Genomic DNA, 20,292 nt, shown 5'->3' on the forward strand with positions numbered 1-20,292 from the left:
AATGAAGAGTGAATTTGGGATAACATATTTAGGTCTCTTGAAATACTTTCTAGGAATAGAAGTAAAAAAAATGCATGATGGGATCTTTATCTCTCAAGAAAACTATGCAAATTAGATCTTGAAGAGAATCAAACTGCAAAATGGTAAGGCAACCCTAACATCAACAATCATAGGTCTGAAGTTGAGCAAGGAAGATTGTAGCAACAATGTGAATCTAACATTACATATGGAAGCTCGATGTATTTGACAACAACTCGACTTGACATGATGCATGCAGTAAGTTTGATTTCCAGATACATGAAAACACTAAAGGATTCACATTGGCAAGTGGGAAAGAGGATCCTAAGGTATGTGAATGGTACCAAGGGATTTGACATTTTGTATACTGTTGATAATGAATTCAAGCTAATTGGTTACATTGATAGTGATTGGGCTGGAAGTTTAGATGATAGGAAGAGCACTTCCATTTATATGTTTCATATGGGCTTGGGTGCAATTCCATGGGCATCTAAGAAGAAACAAATTGTTGCTCAATCTATAATAGAGGTTGAATACATTGTAGAAAATTCAACAACATGTCAAGCTATTTGGTTGAAAAGAATCTTGGCAGATTTGAATGAAAAGCAAGAGGATGGAACCACAATCTATTGTGACAACATTTCCTCTATTGCATTGACAAAGAATATAGTCTTCAATGGGAGAAGCAAGCACATTGAGATTATATATCATTTCATCATAGAGCTAGCAGAGGATGGAGAAATCAAGATGAAATATTGTAAGTCCGAGCACTAGCTAGTAGACATTTTCACAAAGCTATTAGGCATACCAAGTTTTGTGCACCTGAGAGGAAGTCTAGGCATAGTTGATTTGGATCAGAAGTGATCCTTGTATTGTTAGATCAGGACAAATGGTGAGTGTTGAAATTTTAATATTATGTTATTGTCCATGGAGCCCTACACTCACCTACTCGATAGAAGCCAATAGTCAAGAGCATATAACTTGGTAGGTGAGTTCAAATTTTTTGAAATGTGAGGGAAAATATTGTTTGGAGACAAATAGAATGGAATGTCTTCCATTTTCAAAAGTAAGACAGAGCAGAGAGAATATAGAGATAAAGAAGAAAGTTGTTGAGTAGTAGTAGTAGATGAATATTAGAGTGTGCAACATGTTGGATCTCTCTTTGTGGTTTGTAAGTGAATGATTATCTTGTTGATGTAGTGATTTCTCTAGGCTTATTGTATGCAACCCTTTATAGATGCAAGTTTAGTTCCATCATTAGAAGTAGTGGTAAGTTGTTTAAGTTTTATGGTTCTATAGTTTACATTCTAGATTTGTCTTGTTTTGATTCAGTTTAATAGAAAGAAGAAAGAAAGAAAGTTTATCCATCTTTTATTATTGCATTGTTGTTGTCTTCTTTCATATCTACTTTATTGTGTATTGATTGGTAGTTGTGTAAAATAGAGTTGCAAGTCTTTGTTCTTGCCTTTGTGGTTTTAATGGAGGATAAACTAGACTGTTAATGGGTTATCACCTAGCTTAGTCACCTTGTAAACTGAGATCCTTTATCCTAGCTCGATCATTGTCTTGTTTGTGTGCTGACCGAGTATCTTCCACCTAGCAGTATTGACCAAGTTCACTTGGTCACTATGTTAGTTGTCTCGGTCCTTACTTTGACCAAGTTCTCCAAGCTCACTCAATTCCTTTGTTAACTAAGTAAAGTCGGCTTAGTGTTGATTGAGTTATCTTAGTGTTGACTGAGTCTTAGTGTTGATCGAGCATACTTGGTCACTATAGGTGCCGAGTTAACTTGACACTCCTTGGTGTCAGTCGACTCCTTGCTTCTGCTGAGCTATTCTGCCCCTGTTGGTTAGTCATCTCCCTAAGTTGATAGAAATTTGAAAGTTTCCACAACTCCATCTTCTAGTATAGAAGGGTTCTTGTTCAAAATTCTTTGTCAATCAAAACATTGTTAGTGAATGGAGAACGATCTCTCGTTGCATAAGGGAAAGATTTAACTTTCCACACCTTGCTAAAAATCCCATTTAAAACTCCTTCATTCAAAGAAAGGATTTGAATTAGATAATGATAAATTGTCCAATGTGCAAAGCTATGCTTTTAATATATATATATATATATATATATATATATATATATATATATATATATATATATATATATATATATATATATATATATATATATATATATATATATAAATCAGAGGAAAATTTAATAATTGTGAGAATGTGGAGGCAATTTTTTATGGAGCTCAACATTCTATTTGTATGAACTATTGATGTGTAATACTAATGATAAATTTGATGAAGCCATTTACTAGTGAGCTAGGTGTTGTATAAATAACATAAAGTAGAGATAAGGCTAAACATAGATATCATGGTTAGTTGTTCTCACTTTCTTGGCTTGTGAATATCAATAATCTACATTCTAAAATATAAATTTTTGATCAATTGAGCAACATTTTTTCTGTGGGGTGGTAGCCATTTGATTGACACTAATTTGAGTAATTAGATGTCTTTTTTGAAGAGTGGCATGTTTTAAACCCATTTAGTAGGAGATTATTCATGATTTAAAAAAGAATGAAGGTTGCTTTGCACTTTTAGAGAAAGTCATTTTTTTAACTTTGCACATCTACATGTGAAGACTATGAAGATTTTTACAAATGATAATGTTATAAGGCTTAAAGTGCTCAGATTACCCACCTAGATTCAATACTTCATAATTTTTGAGGGACAAATTCATAAATGGGTTTCTTTCTATTGGAAGGTTCAGTGTGGCAAACCATGTTTCATTTTAGAACTATTGTGAATCTATTAAAGAGATTCAATCATCTCCAACAAGTAATCTATATTCCACATTAGCATGTACAATTTTTTTGAAAATAACTGCACATATCCATTAAACCATGATATGCTAAATGAAAAGGACAAGGTGATTGTATCTTGTAGTTTTGTATTGCCTAACTCACTTTTCTCTTGTTCATTAATCATTCGCTTAAAATTCATGCAATCATGAGCATGATGCTCAATCAAACAAAAGCAATCTAACACAATTCTTGCCCACCCACATTTATATGACTACCTGGTGAAACAAAGCTCTTTATAAAAGGGTTTGATGTTAATGAGACCTAGCTGATATTGATGATAAATAATTACCATAGTTGTGAAAAAAATATGTTTATTCACATGGTAGAATTCCCCAAAGAAGCATGCAAGAGACAAGACATCATTATTCTTATTATTTAGAGAAAACTTGAATTTACAATTTACAACCTTAAAGAAATTAGAAATTTCTTGTTCAAGGATAAATACTATTTTTTATTAAAAATATGTGATTTATTTTATTGTTTTATTACTTTATTATTGTCACAATCAACAATAAGAAAGATTTATGGATTGTTGTAAGGTTCAATGACATTAATTGGACAATAAAATTTGAGTAGGATATTGAGAAAATTATCAAGTATAGAGGTTGTACATGATTTAGGATTAAGATTGAATAAATCAATGACCACTCTATAACATACAAATAGCTATGTTGTCAAAAAATAATGATATCCATGTGAGGAAACAACTTGAAGCTATTGATACATGTCTAGAATCATGCCATATTAAGAAGATGGTGACATATTCCAACATGTGTGACTGTCAAAATTGAATGGTGTTGAACCACCATAAGGTATCAAAACTTAAAAGAAAGATTTATCAGTGAAATTGAATTCATTATGACTAGTGATATTAGCATGGGATAGCCTTCGGTATCACATTAAAAACTTTTGAACTAGAGCTATGAACTAGTGAGATTACAAATGAGGGACCTTATCCCCAATTAACAATGTTGAGATGCAAACCCACCAACACATTGAGGTTTTTGATAACTTAATGGAAATAATGTTCATGTAAATAAATCAAAAGTTTTCTAGAAAATAAATATAACTATTTTCGTTAGGATTTTTTCCCCTTTGTAGGGCTCAAAGGAAAAAATAAAATTTAATTTTCCTTACAAAAAGTAAAAAATGAAGTTCACCTTCATTCTTGGACATAGATCCTCAAAAAAGGGAGGAATGGTCATTTTGTCATAATTTCATGTTTAATTCAAATAATCAATTAAAAAAAAGGTTGGGTTCTACTTATTCTAGAAAAAATGAGTGTGAATGTTACAAGCTATAGAGTTTGTAGCCACATCCCTCTCAACTTTACATTCTACAGAGTTTTGTAAAATTAATTTAAGTGCTTTGTACCCTTGTTTTTCAATTGTGGTACTAGTAACACCTAGTGGATATTGACAAATAATTTCTATTTATGTGAACAACCTAGTTTAGATATGTAAATCAACTTGCATGCAACATTTATTCAAATACTATGACAATTTTTAAAGGGTTTGACATGTTTCTGCTCATCCTCTATAGCCTTGTCTTTCTTACATAGTGTTAGAAATTTTCCCTCTTCTATTTGTTTGCATCAACCAAAAGAATCATCTACACTATTTAATAGCATTTTCATTATAGTTCCATAGTGACGGTTTAATTTCTCAAGTTTTACAAGAGTGAATTAGTTTATTATGGTGAATACACATAATAGGATTTATCACACTTCTAGAAGAGAAAAAAAGGGAAGTGCAAAGCATACAAAAGCCCAAGCTTATGAATCATTTCAAGGCAAATTTTGACTCTTTTCACTATCTAATCGTCTAAGACTTGATTCATGCTTCTTGACTCTACACCACTTGCATAGTTTGGAATATTGATTCCCTAAATTAATTGACCTATGAACCCTCATTAACATTAATTTTCTTGGAAATATAAAAAAGTGGATAAATAACAACTTATTGAAAATGCAACACATTTAGTGCCAAATAAAGTTGTGTATGCATTTATATGAGATCTTTATTTATAATGTCTTTGTGATAACATATTTTTTCCTTAAAAGTTATTAATCAAAGTATTATTTGTAGTTTTATAGCTTGGAGTACATGGGCACCACTTCTAAAGTCACATCATTGATTTGAAGTAGAAAAAGTAATTGTTATTCTTTGTATGGTGAGTATTAAAATTATGTTTTCTTATCATGTTTACAATGGAGAAGAAGATTTTCCACTTCAAGATTGATAAAATCTCAAGGAGTAGATCAACCCTTGTCCCACCTTACTTCTACTAGCACTATGGTGAGCTAGGTTGATCAAGACAATTGAAAAAATAGATTTTTGAAAGAAAGCCAAAGTGCTAAAATGCTTCCAAATGTTAAATATATCAGGAGAGACGATGTTGAAAAACTTCTTACAAACCCTAAACCTATTGTAAACTAGATAAACACATACATAATTATATTTAAGAAAATAAACTCACAACACAAGATATACGTGGAAAAACTCTTACAAACAAAAAAACACCCTCCAAAAGTTAGACTCAAATGTATTATCAACAATAACAAGAGTTACAATACAATCCTTGAGTCAATGCTCATCAAGAGAAATTACAACAACATAATATTCTTGAAGATATCCAAACAAGTGTAAAAAATAGCCCAAGTAGCTACATATTTATAGATCTCAACACAAGTGGAGAGAGCCCATGGTTTCCAAAACCATCTCTACTACCAAAGAGGTATCTAGTGTCAATTTTCTGAATAAATGACACATTGCACATAGAAACTTCCAGAATAACTCAACCATAATGCTCACCATTCCATATGCAAAACCTACCTCACACAACTTGTCAATAGTGAACTCCACCATAAATATAAATTGCCAAAAATTGACTCTCCATGACTCCTCCACCAAACTACTAACTGTCATAATCATTACATAGATTCAACATAACAACATATGAAGCTAGCTCCTTAACTTTAGGATTTCTAAAATGGGCTAAAATATATAAAGAAATAAATAGCATGTGTGGACTCAAAGGTTGAGATACCTTTATCCTAACATTCTCCCACTTGTCAAAGATCTATCAAGAGTAAAAACTCTATCCCCTACTCAAAGCCCCAAGGCCATAAAACCAACACACCATCTAAAATTCTTGGTGCTCACTGACTTTGTCAATGCATCTGCAACATTCTCCAGAGTTCCAATTTTTTCTAACTTCACCATTCCATCTTTCACCATATCATGAAAAAAATGATATTGTACATCAATGTGCTTTATTTTGGTATAGAAAGTAGCATTCTTTGCTAAACAAACAAAACTCTGGCTATCACAATAGATATTAATATGTCGAACATCAAAATTGTTAGTTTGTGGTGACTGATCAAGGAATAACTATACATACTCCATAATTCCTCAGTGGCTATTTTTTTTGGCTTTTATGGGTCAACATGTTGTAAATAATTTTAATCATAAAGAGGCAAACATACTTGTATAAAATGTCTTACGGTTAGGTATTTCATAATGTGTGATGCGATAGTAGCTTTTTGCGGCAATATTGAGTTGTAAGGGATTATGGATTGTGATAAGGTTGTAATCATAATATAATAAAATATTGGACTCACTATTAGTGGACGTAGCCTAGAGATGGGGTGAATCACGTTAAATTTGGGTGTCTTGTGTTCTCTTTTATTTAACTTATTATTTTTTGATATTAGTTATATTTGCATGTAATTGTTGTTTTTGTCTCTTTAAATCCTAACAAAAACCAATATCAAAACACAATCTCTTAATCCAAATGACCTCTTTAGAGGCATGAGTAGCTTCCATATACCCTTCTTCTATAGTGGAAAAGGCAACAATAGTTTGTCTCTTACTCATATAACTAATTGCACCACCAAACATTGTGACAACATAGATACTTGTGGACCTTTTGCTATGAATGTCACTTACCTAATCTAAATCCGCATATCCTTCAATGAAAACATAATCTCAAGATACGATAAGATAAGATAAGATAAGATAAATTTATTAATGTCCAATAGGAGACCAATGAGGGTCTAAGGGACTAGAAACAATACAAAGGGAAAACACTAACAAGGGGGAGCACAAAACAATGTCTGCAGAAAGAGTGTGAAAGCAAAATAACAAAAGAACCAAGAAAAGGAAAAGCAATAGCTAAGACCTCCTCATAGGTGAGAAGTAGTCCATAATGGAAAGGTGTGCATTAGAGAAATTAGGTGCCCTAGAAGGTTGCCTTTGAGGTCTACATAAAATAGTAGTAGTAGCGAGATGCTGTCGAATGTGATCTCTACAACGTCTCATAGATCTAGTGTGAAACGAGATAGTGTAGAAAGGTTGCTTCAATCCTCAAGCAAGAACCATAGGATTGAAAAAGGAGGTGATGATCTGCATAGGGGTTAGTGTTAAGAAAAACTAGAGCTATATAGTGTGCTCATGAAGCCACAGGGTCTCCTAAAGGTAGAGTGCAAGAAAATGCTGGTCAATATATCTAAAAAATAAGGGAAGAGACTGACACTCTCTAAACAGATTGTAGAATCTTCCCTAGATCTCATAGTAAATGGGACAATAAAAGATAAAGTGAAACTCAGTCTCAACCTCCTTGAGGTGACAAAGCTGACAAATCTTGTCCTCCCTATCGATCTGGTGATCAGTCTGAATACATAGGTGGTGAGATCCCACTCTAAAAGATCTCAAGGAGATGTGAAGAGCATGAGTCCAATGACGAGTGAGGTACTAGGGGTGTGAGATGATCTTGTCCTAGATATCAAGGAAGTGCTTAGCATAAAATCCATACACAAACGAAACCCACTTGGGGGATTCCTCTAGGTCATGATAACATACTATATGTAGATGTCAAGGCTAACATGCTCATTCAACTCCTACTGAGGTAGACAAAGATGGGCTGGAGCATCTATAGAAACTGGAAAGGGGAGAAGATGATCCATTCTAATATCAATCGAGCCCAAGAGAGTAGAGACCTGGGTGTACCAACAATGAGGCCTATGACCAGAATCCAAACCTGTAACCTCCTTAGAGGAATAATAGGTCAAGTAGGAATATATGTGATGACCATTGAGGGGAATCAGTGAAGCTCCGAAGCTAGTGAAGAAGCCAAAATAAATCAAAGATGGTCCCTAATCTGAAAGAGTGAGCTCCAAACTCTGCTAGAACCATGTTGTGCAGTATGGACTGATGACATCTAATAATGCAAAGGAAAAGAGTTTGGACTCTCTCAATAGAGGCCTAGTTAGACTCCAGGAGGGAGGGGATCTAAAAAATAGATCCATAGAGGAAAAATGGCTTGATCAGGGAGTCAAGAAGGGACATCTTAGTCATGGTGTCTTGGAAGTAGTGTCAAAAGCACTATTTCTCAAGAATAGTAGGGGAGTCAAGCCCCTTATTGAATTAGGGCTACATGACTAGTCTCAGGCTGAATCAAGGTCCAAAAAACTTAACCCCCAAGTAAGTATATGAAGATGCAATCTTGATCTCAGTACCATGGAAGTAAAGATGGAGGTGTGATGTCTTCAAACAATTGAAGACCATGACCCAAGTCTTGTCTAGATTCACAACTAGCTCATGTGAGTTGCAGAAAGAGGCCAAGCCATCAAGGAAACACTAAAGACCATCAGGGGAAGCTAAGCATGAAAACATAAGCAATTCTTAGATGTGCCACTTAGATACTTAAACACTCTTAGTTGCATCCCTATGCACCCTTCAAGGATTAGCCACATAACGACTAAGGAATCCCATTTCTTAGGCAATGTTTGGCCTTGTACAAATTGTAGCATACATCAAGCTACCAACAACACTCACATAAGGAATTCTAGGCATGTCCTCCATCTCAGTAAGAGAGTTTGAACTTTGGACAATCCTCCTTGGAAAACTTTAGTCCCTATAATATTGGAACAACTAAGTGTCTACAAGCTATCATGTTGGAATTCTCCAATACAAACTTAACATACTTCCTCAGGCTCATCCAAAACTTTCTACTAGCTCTATCTCTAATAATCTCAATCCTAAGAATATATCTAGTTGTACCTAGATATTTCATTTCAAACTATCTTTCTTACTAAGACTTCAAATCTGAAATCATTCTTTTGCCATTCTGAATAAACAACATATCATCTATCTACAAGACAATGATAAGAATGTGACCATTTTTAGATTAATAATATACACAAGGATCAAATTTAGATCTTAGAAATCCCAAGGACAACATATAGGTGTCAAACTTTTGATACCACATTCTAGGAGATTGCTTCAAACCATATAGAGATTTCTTCATCTTACAAACTGTTAGGTAGATATTTTACAACCAATGGTTTAGGGTAAAATCTAGTCATAACTAGGTGGACCAGCCACAATGTGCGAGATGTAAGTCTCTCCTACCTTAAAGAGAAGACTCCCCTTCTCACTGTTCCTTGAATCAACTCAAGGTAAGAAATAAGTTGAGAGATTTGAAAGGGTATTACCAATATTCTTTCCTCTTAGCTTTCAGAAAAGAATCCACTTACCCATAGAGTGAGTAACAGGCAAAAAGAAAATCTTAAACTACACTTCTCTGTAGAGTTGTAAATGATGATATCGATAAACTAACACTAACTCAAAGCATACTAGTTTGGCTCTAAGTCTAGTCTTAATCTATGTTACAAGAATAATCTTTACTATTGGGGCACAAAGACTTCTAAAAGTAAATAATTCTAACTATTTTGTGAATTAAGAAATAAATACAAGCTACAGTCAAAGCTCTTAGTCTATATATCTCTACAATTGCTCCCAGTCAAAGCCTTTGCTCTAATTAATTGCTAATTCTTTATACCCAATTATAAAGAATACAAAAGTACATGAATCAAAGATAACATATGCAAATCACAATCAAAGCTTCCAATTTGCACAAGTAACAATTGCACTCAATCAATGCTTAGCTTTAATTGTTTCTTTGTATTCACTTTTCTTTCAAAATAACACTACACAATAAAATTTATGCTTGCACAATTTCTATAGAGCTTATGCATACAATAAAATATAATTTTACAATAAAGGAGCACTCCTTTATATAGGAAAAGGAGTTGAGAAAAAAAGGAGGAAAAAGTGGGAGCAACTCAACCAACTTTGACCTGGTCTAGCTAACAAGAGAAATTAGTGGATTACATGTCATTACACATTTTCATGTAATAAATCCTCTTCATTCTACAAACATAAAAAATTAAACAAATAAAAATTTTAAAGATCGTTCTTTAGTGCCTCGAATTTGATGATGACATCACGCATGTAGTGCTTCTCCTAATGGATTTCTATAAGTCATCCTAATGGATGCAATCTTGATGATCTTGCTTTGTGATATTTTTATGTGAAAGTGAGTGATATAAATGGACTACTTTAGTGCAATTAAATAAATGGTTAAATTAGGTAATTTGATGCACTTATCACTTTGGCTATATTATTATATGCAATTGCACTTGATCATGTTGTTTAGTGTGCATGATTGATGTCCCTAGTAGTGGCACATGGAGTGATTCAATTGTTCATATTTAACCAATGTTGTCCCTATATAGTAGACATATCCTATTTAATTATTTAAATTAAACCTTTTGGTGATTTGATTAAATCTAGATTCATTTGCATTATGTGATTAGATCTATGAGCATGTCTGTGCATTTAGAGGTTCACATTGTCACGAAAGTCATTAAGAAATTCTATGATTTTGGTTTAAGGGAATTTCAAGCTTTATTTTATATAATTTTAATTTCTAGCAGCTTTGCCATAAATGAATTCTAATTACTTGGAATAGCCTATTTTCATTTAGGTTGATTCGAGGTTTAACTGGGTTACTTGGTTACTTACCCTAATTGATTATTCACTCAAAAAGTGAATGAGTATCCAAAAAAGAATTTAATTCCTCACTTCTCACTTTTGAATTAAAAATTTTGAGAGTAAAACCCAAAAATTCTCTTCATGAGGAATTACTGTTCTGTTCGTTGTGAAAGCTATGGGTGTGGGATCATTGCAAGATTGGTCTCGTTGGATCCAACTTGGAGAGACCTTGGATTGCCATGATTTTCAGCTACTTCTGTGGGATTATTATTTTATGGTTTAGATTCCCATTTTTGCCCTTTTGGTTGCGAGGTAGGGCTCTCTCATTGTATTGTTTTAACTCCATTTCTACTTCTATTTTTGGTAGTAATTTGTTAGGAGGCTAAGAACTAGTGTTCCACTCTATTTATGTATGCTAGCTCTACTTGGTTGAGCAGGTATGAGCATTTTCCTATTTTTTGGGATTAGGGTTTAGGGTACCGTTATGCTAGCAGCTTTTTCATACAGACTCCAACCCAATTTTTTTGATATTTGTGGCTTTTGTGCCCTAAGACCAAATGGGTTTTAATTTCAAAGCTTTTGAGTTTTGAGATTTTTTGCCTTGGTTTGTGCACTATCTAGTTTTCTTAGATTTTCATGGCATGGTGTTGGTGACGAATTTAGATTATTTGTAGGATATCAATCTAACTATTGTTGCATTTTTATGTTTGCATTGGAATGTGTGTCACATTTATACTCTCAACATTGTGTTTGATTGAGTGATTTTATACCTAATGTTATTGTTTCTTATTGAACCCTTGTTATTATTTCATGGACATTAGGATTCATGTAGAACCCATACTTCTGGATTGAGGCTAGTTGAGTGAGTTCATGATGTTTGGTTTTTTTGCATCATTAGGATTCGTGTAGAATCCATACTCTCAGATTGAGGCCGATTGAGTGAGTTCATGATGTATGGTTTTATTGTGCTTTGGGATTTGTATAAAATCTATACTCCTAAGGTTGTATTCAATTGAGTGTTATTTTTGCTTGTGTTCTCATCCAGTCCCTATTTTATGATCTTTGTGATGGTGGTGCGCCACACACAAGCCGTTCATTGAGGTGGGGTTGGGAACTTTCATTGCCTTTGGGCACTCATCGTGTGATGAGCATGGGTATGTAGGGTAGGCATGTGGAGTGGCTTCTCTCATGTACCTTGACCTAGAAGAGACAAACAAGGTAACATAAAGAGGTTCTACCAAGTAATAACTAAATAAATAAATAGGTACTAAAACCTAATGAAAGGTAGGATCTTAAAAGACCTAGCCTCCTGAGGGAGTTGATTGAAGGTGTGTGTGCTGGCCTCTTGAGGGAGTTGATCAAAGACATAGTATCTAGCCTCCTGAGGGAGTTGATCAAAGGCTTGAAGTACTTGGGCTACTTGATGGAAAGTAGTGACACTCCACTGAGTCCCTTCATAGTTGACCAATAGAGTGTTTGACCCAGACCTATTGTATTTGTATTGTCTCATGATCTTGGTTTTAGTCCTCTTTATTATTTGGTGTGAGTGATAGCCATAGAAGTGTGTTTTATGGGTGTTTTTAGTTGGATCATTATCTCCATCAGTATGATAGGAGTGGACCTATAGGTTTCATGTGATTGGGAGGCATAGCTACCTTCACCACTATTGGGGACTAGTGTACAGAGATGGTCTATTATCCTAGTGCGATCGCTGCTGGATATTTTTACTTGGTACTTCAGGTTCAAGAGTATGTTTTCTTATGATTTATGCTTTCATTGGAATGCTTGTATATCAGGTTTAGATGATGTTAGTTATCGACACATTCCCTTATTATGATGTTTAGCATATGATTAGATGATGTTATCTACTTGGTTGGCGTATATATTACTTTTGGTTAGCATATTAGATTTCCTATTCTTATGATGTTATTACACTTTAGTAGTGACATCCTTATAAGATAGCTTTGACTATCTAGTTGGAAGTTTGGGATGTTCTGTGTGGGGGATGGCTAGGACCTTCAAGGTCTCATGATGCTATTATGGTTGGGAGGAACCACACACTTAGTTTGGTTGTTTAGTTCATTGTGATGTTGTTTTAGTATACTGCAATGTTACCTTCAATATTTCCTTTCATTTCTATGTTAGATGGTTAGATTCAGTTTCCACCTTTTGGTTATTTGTTTTGAGTGACTTTTCCTCGATTGTGGGTCTAGTGCTCTCTGGTGTGGAGGTTTTGATTTCTTGTTTTATCCCTTGATTTATCCTTTGAGTATTTCTTGTTGTTCGTGGGTAACCATGCATCAACATTGGGTGATACTTTGAAGTAATGCATGCCAAAAAGAGAAATATCATTCAATCCTTGATTGTACTGCACACCTTAAGGAGAAATGTTGTGTGATATTGGAAAGTATCGCATGCCCATTCAAGAAAGGTCATACAATACTTATGAAGTATCACACGCCTTCTTGAGAAGTGTCACTCAAACCCTAAAAATATTGCACTCCTTCATTAGAAAGCTTGTACAATACTGGGAAGTATCACATAGTATTGTATTAAAGTATCACTTGGGTTTTGGAAAAACCTGTCTAGGCTAGCAACGAGCACTTTTCAATTTGACCAAATTTTTTTTTGAGGTGTTTTGGATACCCTTTTACGATGTTCTTGAATACCTTGGAATTGCATTTTAAATTCAGTATGTTTTTGAATTTGAAATCATTTGTATCCTTCCATGGTTAGTCGTTTTGATCAGTAGTGTCATTTGGATACCCGTTGGTGTTTGGATTTTTTTTAGTCTTCTGTTGCAATTTTTGTGATCCTCATATGTTGTATGTCATGTGCATCCATACTTGTTTTAAAAGAAATTTTATCTTGGCTTATATTTATCCTTGTTCCAATGATCTCTGGACGAGGCATCCATACTTGTTTGATTATGCCATCACACACTATAGGAAGATTTGAGATTTTCATTATCTTTGATAGCTTCTATTCTTATTGTATCGACATATTTTGATTTTACAACCTTAGAATTTTTTGTGAGAGAATCTTGCAAGTGCTTTGCTAGGAATTCGTACAAAGTAAATGTGTTCATTATATGAGAACCAAAATCTTTAGAATCTAAATTAGTATTAACCCTAATTGTATATTTTGAAGTATTCTCTTCAATTGTGACCAAGTTATCATGTTCATTAAGAACTTGATATACTATTTGTTCCATGTTGCACTTGATTCATGTCTCTATTGTTTGACAATCTAATAAGATTGCTTACAACTTTGTTACAAGTTTTATTAATGTTTTTTCCTTTATAGAGCATGAGTCCATGAAATTTGTAGAACATTTCACAAGATGTAACAACATCAAATGTGACCATGGTATCCAAACCAGATTCGGCAATTTCATATCAATCATTAAAATTTTTGTTGGGAGTACCATCTTCCTGACTTAAAGATGTAATCAACTCAAGCAACATTTCTTCAATCTCTCTGATATGCTCAAGAATTATGATCACATCTATGATGGCCTAAAATCCTTTAGAGATAACTTCTCCAAACCAAATTTTTGCCTCTTTCATGATCAATGTCTCTTGAGGTGTCCAAGATGTATTGGTTGTATGTAGCAAAGACTATTGTTGAATAACTTCATTCAGGTGAGCTACTTCCTACTTAAGCTGATTCTTTTTCTCCCAATTCTTTTTCTCCCACAACTAATGATTTCTCTTTGATATATTATCAAGTGCATCATGAGCATCCTATAGACAAGTCTATTGAGATTTCTTACCAAGTTTGATTTTGGTGAACTTGTAATCTGAACGGTTAAGTTCTTCAACTGATTTGACTACCAATGGTTCAATAAACTCTATAAACTTAGTTTTTTCAAAATCAACTATAATCCTTGAAATAATTTTATCTTTCAAGGATTTAAACTTTATTTTTTAATAGGAAGATTATCTAGGGGCATCACAACCTTCCTTCTCTTCATAGTAATCTTTCCTAACCAAGCAGACAAACTAAAACCCTTATCCATTGATTCAGTAGTAGCAACAACCATCGAAATTGATCTTGATTGTTTTTATGTATTAACTATACATAAATAAGTTTGTATTGTTGTATCAAGAGGTGTTTGTCGAGAAGACTCTACCACGAATTCTTTAATAGTGGTTATTAAAGTATCAAGTTGGGAAACTTGACTTTATTTGAATATCAAAAAATTCTCAAACATATTCCCCAAGTTCTCACATTGTTCACCTATGAGAATAGGAGGTGCTGCTGAGGAGATATGATGTGTCAATGTATTCACCTCTAAAGTAGCAATCGTAGATGCGAGATCAATGGAGAATGAATCCATATCATAGTCCATGACATCAAGAAAAGGTGTTTTTTGAGTGTATGTACCTTATTGATTTATTGGTTGTGGCAGAGATATTATCATAACCTCTCCCTTATCTTCATCATATTCTTCTTCAAATGCAACTTCTTCTTCAACTTCCTCCTTATCAGATTCTTGATCCTACATAGGTTCTTGTTAGGGTTCTTGAGATGACTTAGGCACCTTTCCATATTTTAACTTGAAATTGAGATATTGTGTTACAACAGAAGAAGATGCCCCATCTTTGTTTGAGATTTCTAGCTAAGATTTCCTTCCAGGCAACCCAAAACTTCCAAAATCTAATCCAAGTTTGGGATTCACTCTCTTGATACCTTTGATCTTCAACCATTTTTTGGTATTCACCAAGATAGATTGAAACCTATAAAAAATGGATATACCTTCTTTCTACTACCACTGTATAGGAAAAGGACATTGCTCATCAAATCCATCATGATGATATTCTGGATCAAGAATATCACCACCATCCTCTATCTAAAGATTCAATGGAATCTCAAGCATTTTAAGATCAATGATTTGATGTAGAGTGAGCCTACAATAATCCATTCTCATAATATCTAGTTATGTGCATAGGTCAATCCACACATCCTCCACGAGATGAACATGAGTGAACCCCTCTTAATCATTGAATGCATCCCTCTATAATCAAAATCAAACCTAGCCTTGAACCTTTTTAATTTAATAAGTTGAAGTTATGCTTCCATATTCTTTGCCTTATAAAATAAATTGATCATATATTGAGAAATTACCAAGGGTTTGGCTATAGTGATACCAAACTATGGCCTATGTTGAGAATTCTGATAAGACTATACTTCCATGAGTTGTTTGGTCAATTCCATCAATATGATATTATTTCTAGCATATCTTGGCAGAGTAAATGGTTCTTGTTTGAAATAATGATCTATCAAATAAGTGAAAGTTGGAAATTGTAGAAAGATAGCACCAAACTAATTATCTCTATTCCAAGCTTCATTTCACACTTTCTTGATTACCAACTCTTTATCAAACAAACACTAGAAATATCTAAAGAAGGCATCTTGGGCTCTCCTAAAATGATATTTGTTGTGTGATAAGATGATTTGATCATATTAGTCCCATATAAGAACTTGTAACCAGTCCCTTTTGGTGGAAAGTGCTAAGAAATATCCCACAGATTCAACTATGTAGACTAGGTAAGAATTCATATAGAGTGGTGTTGAAGTTCTTACATTAAGCAACTACTCACTAATAGCATTGCTCATAAGTTTTCCGCAAAAGTTAGGTTCTCTATTATCAAAGACTTGGAGAATGAATTTATACATTTAAGACTCAAAGTCATTGTAATTTTTGAGACCACATATCTCGCTGAGAAGAGTTATCAAGTCCTTGCATTCTGAGTTAAAATTTGACTGATGAATGGTTTTAGGCCATCTTGAAAAATTGCTTCTTCTGACCTTTAACCAATATGCACTTGCATACTTTTGATAATCCACCTTTTTTTCATTCCACAACTCTAAAGACTTATCTTTAGAAAAATCCACACATTCTTCATTTTGAGTAACTCAAATGATTTGTTCAATAACCTCTGTATCACGGAAAATGATGATCTTTCCATCTACATTATTTATTATTTTGGGTTTTGGACTAAAATTTCCTACACAACCCAAAATGAATTCTGATTCCAAGGAAGCCATAGGAAAAGTAGATACGAAATGAATATTACTTTTCTTGAAGTGCCTCATTTTATGTGTTGAAGGAGATTCAACCCTTTGCAAGAAATCAACCATGTCAACATGCTTGATCTCTATGTCAAAAAAATTATCAAGAGGTGACAAAACCTAAGATGTGGTCAAATGAGTTATCTCTTTGTCAAATTGGTTCTTCATCTTTCCTTTAGACTTTGTAGATGAGGGCATTTCTTGTGCTACAGTATGAAAATCCCAAAATATTTACACATCATGAAAGGGTATTGATTCCATAAGCGTTCATTCTTGACCAACAACAAAGGTTTGGATTATGGACATAATACTTCAAAGATCTAATGTGATGATCTTGAAAATAGATAACATGAATATGAAAGGTCAAAATACAATTTGGGAGGGTGGGAACATGTTTAAATGATGAGTCCTTATGTAAAGGTTTGAGGAGTGAATATTGGACACATATGTATGCATGTAAATGATGATTTTTGACTTTAAAAGAGTGACTTTTAGTCAAGAATAGGTTCTCAAGATGTCATTGCATGAAAAGTGAATTACGCGTAAATGTGACATGTGATTGGGAATGAAGGATGAGATTGTGTCTAAATGCATATGGAGGGTGAGATTATATGTAATAGCATGTAGAGAATAATATGTACTGTGTCATGAGATGGAAAGTGGAATCACATGTAATTCCTCTTGAACTATAATTACATATAAAAGGAATGGATGTAATGTGCCTTGGTATGTAATGGTGAATATGGAATGAGATGATGCACGTGCATGAGATGGTGGAAAATGGAGTTAGGTGAAACGTGCTCAAGTTCTTGGGAAAGAACTTGGAACTTCTTCCAAAAGAAGAAAAAAAGAAACCAAGCAAACAAACAATGAAAAGAAACATGTACCTTTGGTTTTAGACTCAAAAATGCCAAGAGGCAAGCTACTTTAAAATGCAAATTCGAATATAAAATTTGGGAAAAATTCAAAAGTATTAAAATGATAATTTTGATCATATTTAAAGGAAAAATACACCATTCATGGTATCTCTATAGACAAGTGTGCAACATCAAGATAAAATATCCAATAGAATAGCAAGATAAGCACAAATTATTGAACAAGGTAGAAAATGTCCACTTGATGATTAATGAGCAAAAAATGGAGGAAGAAGCTCCAACTTTGAAAGATTCTCAAAACAAAATTTGACTTCTTCAACCTTGCAATGCTGAATTCGAAATGAGAAATGAAGAATATGGATGCAAAACATGTCTGGAAAAACCATTAAAAAATAGAAAAACCATTTTTTCCCCAAAAATGTGTTCTTGGACATTTTTAAGAAACAAACTTGTTCTTGGAATAGATGGAGATGAGTCATTTTTATCATTTGAGGGCAAAAAATTGATCTTAACATGAAAAAACATGGATCAAAAGGCCCAAATGATTCTTTTTGGGTTAAAAATGTGATAAAAAACCTCAAATGGGCATTTTTAGGTTAAAATGTGGCTTCATATTTTCCTAAAATGCAATGATTTGTTCATGAATTTGGACAAAAAATGCATGGGAATGCCTTCAAATGTAAAAATGATCCTAGGTGGAATATTTCCTTGATTTGGAATGGATAGATTTAGAGATTTCAACAAAAAATTTGTTCTTGAGGAGAAAATGCATGAAGTTTTCACTTCAATCTTCAAAATTGAGTTGTATGAGGGCATATGCATGTATTAAAGGCAAATCACACTTGAGTAGAGATTTCATATTAAAAAATATGTAATGGAGTCTTCTCATGCAAATCCCACTCTAAAAACATGTTATTGGAGTCCAAGTGCAAATAACACTCTAAGGAGTGCATTACACATTTTAAAAACATGTTATAAAATGGTCTTTAGTGCAAAATCACACTCTCTAGGGGGCATTGCATATTTTTCAAATGCTTTGAATATGCAAGTCTCACTCTTGGGGAGTCTTTGCACATTTTAAAAGATATGCAATGACATATTTTATGCATTTTAAAAATATCTTTTAGCTCAAAATCGTAATCTCTAGAGGCAAGTGCAAATTTTTATGTAAATGGGTTTATAAACATACTACACACAACTTAAGTGATGAATTAAACACATGTTAATTTAATTTTTGAAGAAATATTACTTAAAAGGTCATAAATAATATTTGCACTATATATATATATATATATATATATATAGTTTGTGTGTGTGTGTGTGTGTGTGTGTGTGTGTGTGAAGATGAAATGTAAAGAAGATAGAAATAATATAATGAAAAGTAAACCCCTTTTGTTGATATTTTGATGGCCTAATGTCTTCTGTTCAACTCTAGTTATTCTATAGTAATAAAATATTGTATTTAATTATTACTTTCGAAACTTGTGTAAATCATAATTTAATTTTCTAGAAAGTATTTACTACTTAGTACACTGTACAAATGCGAGCTTGAATTGATATTTGAAGTGATGGCTTTTTGGAAAATATTTAAAATAATGTCTCATATATCCAACATGCATGTAATATCCTTCTATAGACTACCATCCAATGATTATACATCAATGGTTGAAGGTTTATTTAATGCCAACTGTCTCAAAAAAAACCTTCACCTTGTTCAAGCCCTAGAACGGTGACATGTCTCCTTCTACCCTGTACCACTTGCAATAGACATTAAATAGATATCTTGTCACTGTCAGCTACATTCACTCTTCCATTAGCTCTACATGCATTACATATTTGTTGGCACTAACTTGCATTTATGAGGAAGATTTTAAAAGATTTAATCATTTAAAACAATTGAACTAGAAATATAAACTTGAAATAACATGCAAAATATAAATATTTAAAACATGTAAACACATAAGAAATAACACATTTGACACTTGATATGATTACCCAGAAACCCTCCAAATGAGAAGGTAAAATTGGGGTGGGGATGACACCCACAATTCTTTACTACTGTAGCAATAAAGTGTCACAATTCTTCACTACTGCTCTTCTGTTGGCTCTTTTTGTGATTTCTCTCCCCTATGGTTTTATCTCCCCTTTTCTTTCTATCTCCCTCTTAACATTTTTGTTTTCATCTCCCCCTTTCTTAAGTTTTCATTCTCCCCCTTGCTTAATTATCTCCCCCTTTTATAATTTGCCTTGTTTTGACACTTATGTCAAAGGGTTTATACATTAATTATGTATTTATCCAAAAAGGACTTGTGGACTTCCATTATGATTTTTAGAGCAGCATTTACTTGTGGAGTATTTTCATATGAGGGGTTAGGGAGGCTTGAATGTTAAGCAACTTGCCTCTTATAGTAGCCTCTTCTCTTGTTAATACAACTAGTTGAATCTGTGATTGAAGCAATGAATGGAAATGCTTCTCACTCTGAGCTAGGTTTTGAGGTAGTTGCATACCTGATACTTTGAGATTTCTCTCTAGACTCAGAATTCTATGGCTAGTTTCTTGTGTGAAGAGTGTAGGATCAAAAAATTTTGTGTACAATGAGAATATATTCTCAATTAC

This window comes from Cupressus sempervirens, chromosome 11, assembly GCF_028749045.1.
Source record: "Cupressus sempervirens isolate cs-2001-9-10 chromosome 11, ASM2874904v1, whole genome shotgun sequence".
Lineage (NCBI taxonomy): Eukaryota > Viridiplantae > Streptophyta > Pinopsida > Cupressales > Cupressaceae > Cupressus > Cupressus sempervirens.